Here is a 10402-nt window from a genome sequence, read left to right as displayed (position 1 = left end):
TCAGTTTTCCCCTTGGTATAAGTGAGCTTAAAAACCCCTGCTCTGCCAACCCTTCACACAGGATTGTTGTGACGGACCCAGGGAGAAAAGCGTATGCAAGCTATGGTCGATTGTTATAGAAACATGATGTATTACTCTTACTATTATTCTTACTGTTATTAGATGAGGAAGCCAAAGAGAGTGAAAAAAGCAAAATCAGGCAGCAGTTCTGTTTTGAGGTGACTTGAACTCAAAGCAACTCATCCAAAAGAAGTCCTTCGGAAGATGTTGAATTGTTCTGAAGGACTTGTGAGCCCTGGGCTTTAAACCAGAGAGCATCCTGAACACAGTCTATAGCCTAGGGCAGCCTGCTGCCCTCCTGATTCTCTCACTTTGCCCCATCTGTACCCTTTTAGTGTGAGGCAGCCCACTATCTGGTGCACACTGATCACACTTTCAAGACGTTTCACATTGCATGGGGCCTTCACCAGTAAGAACTTCCACGTTGCTGTAGGCCCAGCCTTTTGACCAGAAAGCCTGTCTGTAGCTCTGGTCTATTTGAGCCAAGTATTGGCTAGAGAACAGCCAGTGTTGTGATCGAATAGCATGAGACCTGGAGGGACAGCCGCAAGGTCTTAGACAACAGTCCTCGAGGTCTCAACCTTCATAAGCACAAAGAAATGGCATAATGGAGGCCTTCGTCTAGACTATTCAATGGGCAGTTTCTCCAGCCCAACCAGCTCCAGGATCAAGTAGAAAGAAAGCCACAGACTCAAGACAGTTTCCCAGAGAAACTGCCACTCAGAAGGATCAAGGTATTTAGATGGAAATTGGCATATTTCCAAAGGGCCTGATTTAAATACACAGGAAACTCATTGTTGACCATTGCCAACCATTTATCAATGGCTTATGCAACTTCACATTGGAACGCCTATTAGCCATACTTCAGGGTTTGGCTTCCTAGAAGGTTCCTCCTACCCTCCTGGTCCTCGTAAAACATAGGATCTGTGATGCTGCCTAAGTTAAAGCCATTTTGATAGAGAAGTCAGAATAGCTGCCACTCAGAGTCTTCCCATTCTCAGATTTTATGCCTTCGGCCTACTGCTCTACTTTGCATCACGTCCCAGGAGCATGACCTTACTGGGCTGGTTGTATTTGTCCTACTGCCACAAAAAGAACCTGTGCAGCATAGGTGGCATTTTCTTGGGTCCCATTCAAGGGAACTTGTATTCTGAAGTGCCAAAAGACAGCTTCACAATGAAGCCTTGCTGTCTCTACTACCCTGAGAGAGAGTAGTTAAGATAGGCCCCAGTGACTGGACACAGTGGCTCTTACTAGGGTTGTGTTGGTGTGAAGTCAGCTTGTGATGTTGTCACTTAGTGCTCTGGTGAAAGCTGGTCACTGGGATCTCACAGGTGTGTAAGGAAAAGTTCATCTCTTCCAGGAAGAGCTGCTTTTGACCAATATGATTGGGTGGTGATGGGAGGCAATGAGGAGGGTTTTGTGACGGGGCCCCGTTGCATGTAGCATAGGGATGAACTCAGCAGAGCTCCCATTTAAAGCTTAATGCTTTGTCTTCTGTGGGTCTGGGGGACCAATTGCTGGTCCATAGACAGAAACCTGGATGGGCTCAGTGGTGGGCTGGGCCGTGTCCTTAGCAGGTTAGGCTGCTTGAGACAAGGAGGCAGTTGGGGCCATAGAGACAGGTCCCTTCAAAAGCCACTGAGAGGGCCTAGGTCTTGTCAGAGTGGTGAGGAAATGTGGGTGTGGCTTCGCAGGTGTTGGCATCTGAGGCAGGGCTCATCTGGTGGGTCAGTGTGGCAATAGGAGCCTGGTGACTCTGGAAGTCTGGGCCAGGAGGTGTTTTGCCAGATGCTGAAAACTCTGCAGCAAAAGTCGGCCAGCAGCTGGTGGGGAGAGAGGCTGTCTGTTGCCTCTGTGGAGGGTCTGGACAGAAGCTGGGCAGGGTTCCCAACACCCTGGGGCTCAGCAGAGAACCTGAGGCAGAAAGTCATCTCCGTGGACCTGGCCAATGTGGCTGGGGCGGGGACAGGCCGGGGCAGTGGGGGAGGCCCAGACACCAGCTGTGAGTGCCACGTGCCAACAGAGACTGAATGGTTGGCTGACCCTATTCCCTCTTAACTCTGTTTATTTTCACTTGGACACCCTTTTAAATGTTACTTGGCCACATTTCTCCTCATTCATTCAACCAATATTTACTTACTGGGCACCTGCTCCCGGGAGGCCCTCTCCTGGGCTCTGAGCAGACTAGTGACCCTGAGCCATGGCTCTCTCCTCACAGACCTCCCTCTGTCTACTGTGGTTGGCAGATAAGTGGACAGAGAGAGCACAGTGTGGCCAGGATGATGAGATCCTGCAGAAGGCAACCCTGGAGTCCTGAAGGGGGCGCCCACCCGGGGGAGGCAACTCCCTGGAGGCCCGAGATGGCTCACTAGCAGACTGCTGCCACCATGCAGTAGCAAAATTGTTCCCTACCTCGTCTCTCCGCCTCCTTCAAGAGGCATAGACTTCTCAAACACAGAGTGTAGGAAATTGTAGACTCCTCACCAGGCCTGGTTTGATTTCATTCTCATAGCTGAGACCAGAGCCTTGGGGGGAAAGAAAGCAGAAATAGACGACTTCTTTGGTTGTAATTTTCTCCAAGTTAGCAGCAAAGGCTCATGGGAAAATGAAACCCTCAGGGAGGCTTAGGCAGCTTTTCCCTCTGGGATGGGGGGTGGGCAGGCAGTTTCCTGCAGAGAAGGCTATGCGAAGACCCTAGATCTTCCTGGGACCAACGATTTCCCTTCTAATGATCCATGGGCTGAGATTTTATTTTGCAGCAGGATCAAGAATGGCAAGCATAGCTTGCCGGACACTGAGAACCTGCAGCCCCTGGAAATTCAGGACAGGACAGTAACGCCCTGTGGCTCAGGCCCCGGTGGAGGAAGAGAATCATGGGAGGATGCTTCCAGTGCAGGAAATTCACCAAAGGCAATAATAGAAGTCACTAGTGGGAATGGCTGTTTTGCTTTTAAAAATGGTTTGACAGGTATCAGTAGGAAAATTATACTGCACCAGAACTAAAGAAGAGGCAGCTCTCAGTGGGCTCTCTGGCCTCTTTCCATCCTAAAATGTCCTATTTTTCTATATAGAATAAGAAAATGCACTTGTGCCCCCCTGCCTCCCTCCCTCTCGTTTTGTTCCAATTTTATAAGCCATTGTGAGGAGCAACCTTGCTCCAGCCTCAGGAATCACATGCCCACCTCTACAGCCACCTGCTCTTAGCATCTTCTGCTAATGACCCACCCAAGCCAATTTACTTGGTTGGCAGGACTCCGAGTGCCAAGGAGTGCCACCACACTCCTGGGCACTGCTGTTATTTGTAGGATGGCTCAAAGGTAACCTTGTGTATCCCCACTGGAGAACACTTCCAATTGCTAATCCCAGGGAAAATCAAATTAACAAACTCCCTCTGAAGCCAGCATTCTCTCTTCTGTTATCGCTATGCCTGTTTTACACGTGAACAGAGGGATGTCTAGGACCATAAACACTAGGATGTCTTAAAGGCTGGTAGCACCAGACTGCACTGGCATCTAAATATGTGCACACATGGTTGTTGATTGTGAAGCAAAGTGCCAGGCTCAGCCAGCAGCAATTAATGTGACTCATCTGTGTTCACCCTGGAGTGATAGGAAGATTGATGAATTTGGAGGCAGAAAGTCTAGGTTCAACTCTGCCCTTTGCCACAGACTAGCTGTGTGGCCTTAGGAAGCTGATCATACTCTCTGTTCCACCATTATGCCATTAGTAAAGGGATGCTAAAGTATCTAGCTTGTTCAGGATAGAATGAAGTAAAAAGGAGGTGGCAGTCCTGGAAAGTGGCAGCAGGCTCACCTTCATCAAAACCCCCATTACTAGCTGGAAGTGGGTGCAACGTGTTCATAACATCTGTGGGACTTGTCTTGAGGGTCTGCCTTTGGATCTGACCAGCCATTCCTAGAACAGCTCTTTATCATTGGAGGGTGGGTTTAATTATCAGTAACCCAAAAGATTTTCTGAGAGAATGTGGAGAAGATGGATGGTTAAACAAGGAGAGGCTGCACTGGGCTACAAAGGGTGGTATAATTCACAAACTGTCTCCAAGGCCCACATCTACAGCCCTACAGGGTTTGAGCAACAGCAGCTGTGAGAAAACATGTAGAGCCTCTCAAGGGACAACTCTGAAGGGAGACATTTCCTTGATGGTATAAATTCTGGCTCCTTTGCTTTAAAAAAAAGTCTTGTTATCATGATTTCTGGTATAAAATAGTATCCATGTAAATGTCTAGTCAATTGCATCCTGTGAGCCTCCATTTTTCAACTGACCATGGCTACTAGGGAGTTGATAGTCAGTAGAATTGCTTCCAGTTCTGATGTGTTCCAGTTATGACCCTGCTTCTGGGGACATGGCAAGATGACAGGAATTTGCCTCAGTAGCAATCACCACAGGATGCTGGGAATAATAGCAAACACTTATAGAGCCTTACATTTCCCACAAGGTAAGAGGCACTGTCATCATCCCTATTTTGTAGATGAGTAAACAAAGAAACAGAGAGGAGAAGTGATTTGCCTAGGGTCACACAGCACCTGGAAAGTGGTAGATCCAGGATGCAAACTTAGGGAGACTGGCTCCAGAGTTCCTGCTTTACTCTATTGGAAAGGGTCTTGTGAGCTGAGGCTTCCAGAATACTCATCCAACAGAACTGATATGAGCATGCATTGCCTAAGCCAGAATCTCTCTTTGTCTGTTTTGGCTCCCCCAAAACACAACAGCTCTGAGGAGCGTAGAGTGCTTTGAGTTGTGTCCCCCCACCAAAGATACATCTACCCAGAAGCTGTAAGTGTGATTGCATTTGGGAAAAGTGCCTTTGCAGATAGAATTTATTTAAGGATTTCAGCATGCAATCATCCTGGATTTTGGATGGGGCCCACACCCAATGACAGGTGTCCTTAAGAGACACAAGGAAAGAGACAGCCATGTGAAAACAAAGGCAGAAATTGCAGGGATATGGCTACAAGCCAAGGAACACCAAGGACTGCTAACAATTGTTCAAAGTGAGGAGAGCGTCTGGGACACATTCTATCCCAGAGCCTCAGGAAGGAGTGTAGGCCCACTGACACTTTTTCTAAAAGTTTATTTATTTTGTTATTATTTTTGGCTGTGCGGGGGTCTTTGTTGCTGTGCAGGCTTTTCTCTAGTTGCAGCAAGTAGGGGCTACTCTCTAGTTGCAGGGTGCAGGTGGCTTCTTTTATTGCAGAGCGTGGGCTCCAGGCCCTCGGTCTTCAGTAGTAAGTACAGGTTCAGTAGTTGTGGCGCACAGACTTAGTTGCACTGAAGTGGCATGTGGGATCCTCCCAGACTTGAATTCATGCCTCCTGCATTTGCAGGCGGATCTTCCACCGCTAGACCACCAGTGAAGCCCTGCCTTAACCCTGCTGACACCTTTATTTTGGACTTTTGGCCTCCACAGTGTGAGTGAATACATTTCTGTCACTTTAAGGCACCTACTGTTGTTGTTCAGTTGCCAAGTTGTGTCCAACTCTTCGCAACCCCATGGACTGCAGCACGCCAGGCTTCCCTGTCCCTCACCATCTCCCAGAGTTTGCCCAAGTTCATGTCCATTGAAAGTGACCAAGTTTGTCACCATTCGTATGGCAACCCTAGGAAGTGAATACAGGGAGTGAGCCCCCACGAGGAGTCTTAATGCTCCTCAGTTTGATTTGAGGGTCAAAGTCAGTATGAGCCTGGGTAGCAATACCACCAACCCTTCAGAAGTATCCAAGAGAGTGAAATTGATTCCTTCCTGGTCCACAACCCTGTCTGCTGAGAGGCTTCCAGCCCAGTGCTCAGAGGCGATTATGAGTGGCAGAACCATCTGCCTGCTGAGCTGCTCAAGAAGGGCCTTGGTTCCCAGTGGTATCCAGGAAACCCCAAGAGTGGCAGTCATAATGGCCCTCAAGAGGGTTCCTGCATTTGGCTTAATTTACCTCTCAGCTCGCTTGAGCTGTATTTCATCCCTTCTGGCGTATTTTGTTTTGTACCTGGTAAAGGGAGGGAAGGGAGGGAAGTCAGAAGAGGAGTATGTTTGTTTCTTTCCTGGACATTTTGACATTCTTGGCACTGGCATCGCTCTTGCCCTAGGATGTTTTGGGAACAAGGGTCTTCCATTAATGTTCTCAAGATTTGAGGGCGACAGAGTAAGAAGTGTAGTCACCTACTAAGTTCAGCCGTGCTCCCTGGCTTCCCTGGTTCCCCCTGAAAGACTGAGCTGTGGGTGCTTGGAAACAACAAAAGGATGGTGGAAGCCCAGACATCTAGGACTCAGCTCAAACTCCACACCCTGGATGCACCCTTGGGTTTCAGGAAATCCGAAGCTCTTAGGTCACACTTGGGAAGACTGTCCCAGGGGTCAGTAGGGACTCACCCCTATGCTGTCTGCCAAGCTGGCACTGGGGAAGCAGGCTCTTTCTGACCTGGGTTGCCAGGCAAGCTTAGACCCTCTTTCTGGTCATCATAGAATCCAGGCCTGGGGCAGACCTCCTGAGTTATTTTTCTAGTTGCAAGTCCTCTGTCTCTCCCCAGATCCTCCAGCCTAGCACCGTGCTGTCCCCAGGGCACTGTGACCACATTGCACTTAATTATGTAAGTCCCTGACTTGTCTCCTCTGCTCGACTGCAAGGCTCAAGGTCAGGTCTTAAGCCTGCCATTCTCCCTGCTCCTTCGAGGGACCATGCAGGGCCTGTTGTGGAATAGGAGCTCAGCACATGTTCACTGAATGAATGAATGAAATGGATGTGATAACAGTAAAAAGTCTTTTGTACTAAACTACATATTAAGAGTGAATTACAATGAATTCATTTTTATATTAAATTGCATTAGAATTGCATTAACATTTCAGATTTTAGCAGAGAAGAAATTACAGGCAAATTCATGCACCTTCATTCCTCGGTGATGGCTAACCTCTGAAGATTTAAAGGAGAAACAGTTACTAGTGTCACTCTGTCTTTCTTTCCTTCTCCTTTGCTTGACAGAGCTGTGATACTATGCATACTTTGAAATGCATTTTCCATTATTTCAAATTCCGTACAGCGAATCCACAAAATTAACTGCTAACCGTCTTCTTTCTGCCTTGCTCTGGCATCATGTGGTTAATGCACCCTTTTACCATATTTGAAAAGCCAAGTTCGCTCAATGGCACGAGCCCATATGGGGCTCCCTAGCTGGCTTCATGGGCTCATGTGCTTAGCCAGCTCTCCTGCATGCAGGGTGAGCAGGGCCTGGGGTGGACCTGGGCTTGGGCCTGGCAGCCCTGGGTGTGGCAGGCCAGATATGAGAGGCCTTCAGTATGGCCTCAAAGCAGGAGGAGGTGGTGACTGTGGGGGGTGGCTTGCCTCATGAAAAGGCCTTTCTCTGGTAGGCCAAGCAGAAGGGAGGCTCCCATCCAGAAAGGTGGGGCAGGGCTGATGAGGACCATGTACAGGGACTCATTCCTGGGTTTTTGCATGGCCATGGTCTTCAGTAAAGCAGGTTCAAGCCAAGCCTGCCATTCAAGAGGCAGTCGAGGGGAGCAATGCAGCAGGAGAAATTAGGACCTTAGGCTCTGGGATCCCCCATTTCTTAGCTAAGATATCTTGGGAAAGGTACTCCATGTCTCTGAGCCCAGTTCCCTCCTCTGTAGATTAGATGCAATAGCACCCTGCCACACAGGAACCTAATATCTGTGTGTCCTTGGCACACACCATAGCCCATGAGATGGTAAAGAATCTGCCTGCAATGCAGGGGACCTAGGTTCCATCCCTGGGCAGGGAAGATCCCCTGGAGAAGGGAATGGCAACCCACTCTAGTATTCTTGCCTGGAGAATTCCATGGGCAGAGGAGCCTGGTGGGTTACAGTCCATGGGGTTGCAAAGAGTCAGACACAACTGAGCGACTAACACTTTCACATTTTCTTTCACTGGCCCATAAGAGTCACCCTACATGTGAGTCCTAGGGGACAGGCAGTGGTAGAAGGTGGGCGTATCATCATGGTGTGGTGACAACAGCTACTTGTGGAGTACTTTCTAGGTGGTGGGCAGGATGACTGCCCTCTTCTCTCCTTAAAATGCACTGTGAGAGGTGACTGGCCTTGCCGAGGGTCCAGTGAAGTGACAGAGGCCCCTTCTCTTCCAGCCTGCTGTTCAGCTGGTCTTGATTCTCACTGGGGTTCAAGGGCAGGTTTTCCTAAAAAGAGGGAGCTCGGTAGGCTGTCAGTGAACTATGTGGACTGTCAGCCAGCAAGATGTCATGGCTGGGACTGTAAATTGTGTTTGCTTGAAGAACAGGAAAAAGGAAAGGGAAAAAAAATTATCCCTTGCAGACCTTCAATGTCAGATTGACTTACACCAACCATGCAGCTGGCTTATCACAGTCTTCAGCTGAGGAAGGGAGTTTGGAAGCATTTTCTAGATGAGAAGAAATCAGGAGAGAGTCTAGAGAGGAGAAGGGAGGCAGGTAGCCCTCCAGGCAAGGGACCTTGGGGTTTTGTGACTCCCAGATCTCAATGAGGTCACACATGCATCTTCTAGGAGCACACTGGGCTTTGTCTGGTATTTCAGGTAGGGTTCTCTGAAGGAGATAAATCAGGCAGGTGGAAAGTGGGGGATGGAAAGGCCTCACAGGAGGAAGGCCATGCTGTCAGCGGGGTGAGACAGCCTTGTGCACAGATGGATGGGAGGGAATGGCTCCTCTCAGGCCCCACCTCTCTCTGGAGGCATGATGCTGTGGGCTCTTCAAGGAGCCAAGGCACCGTCTGAGCAGGCTAGTCTCCCCCTCCCAACTCCGGTATTTTCTCCCACTTGCCTGGCTCAGTTTCCTCATCTGCCCAGGTATCCAAACCAAGTGTCTGTGTCTCTTAGTGAGGTGTGGGAACACAAGGAAGGCCCTGGCCTCAGGATGACCCTCTTGGCCCAAATATGTTGAAATGAGAGGAAAGCTGGGCCTGGGCTAGTATCTGGCTTGTCCAATGGGCACACCAACCTTCAAGTTCCTTGGTCCTCCATCCTTGCTGCAGAGAAGCCCCCCTGGCCCTGATGCTTGCCTGCCCTCCCAGAATGCAGTGCTGCAAAAGTGAATGCATATGTCACAGTGTCACAGCCTGTAAGGCATATCTGTTAATTTTGCTTAAATATGCAGTATTTTAAAGTCTTTATTGAATTTGTTGCAATATTGCTTCTGTTTTATGTTTTGGTTTTTTGGCTGTGAGGCATGTGGGATCTTAGCTCCCTGACCAGGGATCAAACCTGCAATGCTTGCAGGTGAAACCTCAAGCACTGGACCACCAGGGAAGTCCCTGTTGACCCTTGTTTTTAATTCCCATGAGTGCTGAGGAATTGTTTGGGGGTGAGACCCATGGATACCCTTCAGGCTTTGTGGGTTCTGTGTTTTTCCTCCTTTCCTTGGCAGCCTGCTCCTGGTTCAGCCAGTCCCAGTTGTGTAGAAAGTCTCCCTTTGAGTTGAAACTTCTCTCTGAAGCATCTATCCACCTGTCCTGGCCTGTCCACAGTGTGCACTCGCCCGTAGCAGCTCTGGCCATAGCTGAAGTTGGCAGCCTTGGACCCTTCATCTTCTTTTCTCTGAACTTACCTTTCATTGCTCTTATGTCATGATTCTAAGAGCCTTTATCAGCCTGTTCTCCACCTGTTCGCTTCTAGTTTCTCTCCACACAGCTATTTCTATAAGCTATAGGGAATAAATTGGATTGTTTGAGGAGAGGTAAGGATTTAAGTGGATTTCCCCTTGTATTCGCATCCAAGTTCCCCTAGAGCACTTGCTAAATAAACTTTGATTTCCCCGAGGTTCTCTTTCACCTGGTTCTTTGCTCTTTCTAAAGTAGATTTCATACATGGCTGTCCTTTCCCTTTTTTTCCTTCAGATCCTGCCTCACTCTCTTATTGCAAGTGTAAGTAAGTACCACACTTAGTGGCTTATAACAATATACTTTTATTATCTTACAGTTTCCGAGGCCAGAACTCCAAAATGAGTTTCACTTGGTTAAAATCAAGGCTTCATTGCTCCAGAAGGTTCTAAGGGAGAGTTGGCCTCCTAGGCCTTTCCTGTTTCTGGAGACTTCCCCATTCCTTGTCTCATGGCCCCTTCCTCCATCTTCAAGACCAGTAACAGAGCATCTTCAAATTTCAATCTCTCCCACCCCTCTCTCCCTGACTGTACTTCCATTATGGCCTCTTACTAAGAGCCTTGGTGATTACATTGAACCCACCGAGACAGTCCCCCAAAATATCTCATCCCAAGATCTTTAATTTAATCACATCTGCAAAGTACAGTTTTCCATTGAAGGAAACATATTTGCAGGTTCTAGGAATCAGGATGAGATGGTTGGATGGC

The sequence above is a fragment of the Odocoileus virginianus genome, unplaced genomic scaffold, assembly GCF_023699985.2.
Source record: "Odocoileus virginianus isolate 20LAN1187 ecotype Illinois unplaced genomic scaffold, Ovbor_1.2 Unplaced_Contig_42, whole genome shotgun sequence".
NCBI lineage: Eukaryota > Metazoa > Chordata > Mammalia > Artiodactyla > Cervidae > Odocoileus > Odocoileus virginianus.
Note: the sequence above shows the minus strand (reverse complement) of the source record.